The sequence below is a fragment of the Austrofundulus limnaeus genome, unplaced genomic scaffold (genome assembly GCF_001266775.1).
Source record: "Austrofundulus limnaeus strain Quisiro unplaced genomic scaffold, Austrofundulus_limnaeus-1.0 Scaffold63, whole genome shotgun sequence".
NCBI classification, from domain to species: domain Eukaryota; kingdom Metazoa; phylum Chordata; class Actinopteri; order Cyprinodontiformes; family Rivulidae; genus Austrofundulus; species Austrofundulus limnaeus.
Window position 1 is genome coordinate 2,275,566 of NW_013952465.1, and position 2,762 is coordinate 2,278,327.

Below are 2,762 nucleotides of genomic sequence, written 5' to 3' on the forward strand. Positions count from 1 at the left end.
ATATAACGCTTAACAGTGTTGTTATATGACACCATGCAGTGTTGAAAGAAGTATCCTGAAAAGCCCCGCCCTCTTCCACTTCATGTCAAGCAGACCAGTATTTACCCAGCATTGCTTGCTGAGAAATCTTGCAGAAATGATGTTTTTGCATGTTTATGACCATTAAAGAAGTTCATGAGAGTAAAAATGAGTTGTTCTGGTTAGTTTTCTTGTTCAGTTTGATCAAGTTGTTCAACTTTAAGTTTATGTTATTGGCCAAAAATCGACACCATGAGTGAGAGGTATGTCCTGGTGTTTGAAGGTCGACTCCATTATTGATTTCTACTAACTACTGAGTATGATATTAACACAGTGTTTAATTTACACTCAGAATTTGATGGTGTATTGACACCTTGTGGTGTCTGTTAACATTTATAACACCACAGTTTCCTTTGCTAAAATAATACACTGGTGGAACTTTTAACACTTTATTTTAACACTGTTGAAATGCTAATATGACACCCAGTATTGTTGAATATTTAACATTGGCTGGTGTTACTTTTAACACTATCTTTTAACACTAAAACTATTTTTATGTTAATGTGACTCCAAGTGTTGTTGAACATTAAACACTGGTTGGTGTTAAATTAACAAAAAAATGGGTGTTAAAATTGAACACTTTCACAAAAGTTATTTTAACACCAGTGAGTGTGGACACATATAGACACTTTGTTGGTGTTGAAATTAACACTTTGGGTGTTAAATTAACACTGGCATTTTTGCTGCGTGCTGACGTGCTTCTACATTAAATCAGAGGCTCAACTTACCTAACACATAAATGAAATGGTGCTCAGCAAACTTACAACTCACTAAATTAAAAGCTACTTTTGTTCATTTATTTTTTATTGCCAGGGTAAACAAGTTTTTAAGATTGTTTTGTTCTGCTTAGTACAACACAATTTGTTCCGCGCCGTTCAAGACACAAAGAATGCACTTATCTTGTTTTTTTTTTCTTCTTCGTTGTCAACAGAAAAGGATTCCAATAAAAACTGACCACAGTCAGGTCAGTGAATCATCCTGACAGGGATGTTTCTCCTGGATGTACTACAGTTGAGTTTTCTCAGATGTTGTTTTAAATTAGTGAAATTAAATTAAACCTGAATGTGGTGCAGATCCATGAGGACAGTTTTTTCTTTCTTTTTTCCTCTGGCTGTTTTAATGTTTTTCTCATTTGAACAAACTGAACATTTTGCAATCAGTAGCCCTAATATGTTGGGTTTGGGAATTCTACAGAAAGGGGAGGACTTCATAGGATATAAAAAATGTTTTGTAATGTGGGTTAATTTGTGCAAATGATATTAATAGCAATACATGTAAAATAGATGGACAAATACTACATAAGACTTAATTAGTTAAAAGATTCCAAAAGTAATATTGACTGTAAAATTTTTTGTTTTGCTCCAAAATGGCCCAAACTCTAGACAAATCTTCAAAAKAAAATTTTGTGTAATCATGCGTTACGTGTTGCGGATGACTCTCAGCTACGATCACGTTAAATTTTAGCTTCATGCCTGCTAAATTCTCAAGGTTAAAGCTATTTTTTTTCATCAGCTAACATAGGCTAGCTGTGACAATCACCTTGAGTTGGATTAACTCCAAAAGTTTATTTCGAAAGCTGATTATTGTTTCAGTTCAAATTACGTCAACGTGTTCTTTTAATTTAAAAAAAACAAAACTTCCAGCAAAAAAGGGTTTCAAAATAAACACGTTTATTTTCACTGAACTCCTCGYGTTGGTAAAATGACATTCTGTTTTCTTTTTTTGTTTTCAAATATACACAACATATAAAAATAAACAGGCAAACGAGGAAACAAGCCACAGGTGTCGCTCTTATTATATACATCAGTTGATATCGTTAATCACATTATATAAACAGAAAAGAAACAGAAACTGAGAACGGACGTCGCGCTCGAGTCGAAACACTTAAAGTTTTTATTTTAAAACTTTAAGGAGAACCACAGACTTCTCATCACGAAGAAAAAAAAACCTGCTAAAAGAAAAACTGAATTTACAGTTTTACAGGAGACCATTTTCCACACTCGGCGTTACAAATCACCTATTTTTAGACTTAAATAACTTATTTCAGACAACCAAATTATGAGTCAGTTTGTTAATTTTAAAGTAAGCAGCTGATTATTATTATAATTTTTTTTATTTCTATCCGAGAGAAAATATAATTGACTTTCGTTTCAGTTTGGAATAAAATTCTGGAAAATCAATTAAATTTCTTTCACACCACCCACCACACTGGTGTGTGTGTGTTTAAATCCTTTTATTACAAAAATAAGAGTTTTAGTAGAAAAGCTGTGGATTTCTTCTTCTGTTTGGTTCTTATGTGTGTGAGCAGGGAAACAAATAAATACCCGAGGGAACATTTCTGAAACTCGGGAACACCAGAAGATAAACAACATGGAAGACGTGGCTCAGTGCGTCTGACAGGAGCTGTGTTGACTTCATCTTAAAAAAGCCCTTTAAAGGTGCACGTCACTTTAAATCTGTGACTGATTCTGTCCCAAATACACTGAACTAAACGTGGAATAATGAACGAGAGGGAAACATTGTAGGAAAGCTGCTGCTCAGTCACTGTAAATACTGTCTTTTTTATTAGCTGAGGCAGAGGGCATCTGTGGGATTCACAGTGATAAGCAGGTCAGTTATCAGTGTGTGTGTGTGTGTGTGTGTGTGTGTGTGTGTGTGTGTGTGTGTGTGTGTGTGTGTGTGTG

The 2,762-nt window shown here is 34.4% G+C and overlaps 1 protein-coding gene across 1 annotated transcript in view; it reads right to left on the reverse strand.

Annotated features, from left to right (window-relative positions):
- Window positions 1-1,726: 1,726 nt before the first annotated feature.
- ino80 (INO80 complex ATPase subunit) overlaps window positions 1,727-2,762 on the reverse strand; it is a gene marked incomplete in the record, with an annotated part of 42,191 nt that continues 41,155 nt past the window's right edge. The window contains 1 exon segment of the mRNA XM_014009947.1: window positions 1,727-2,762.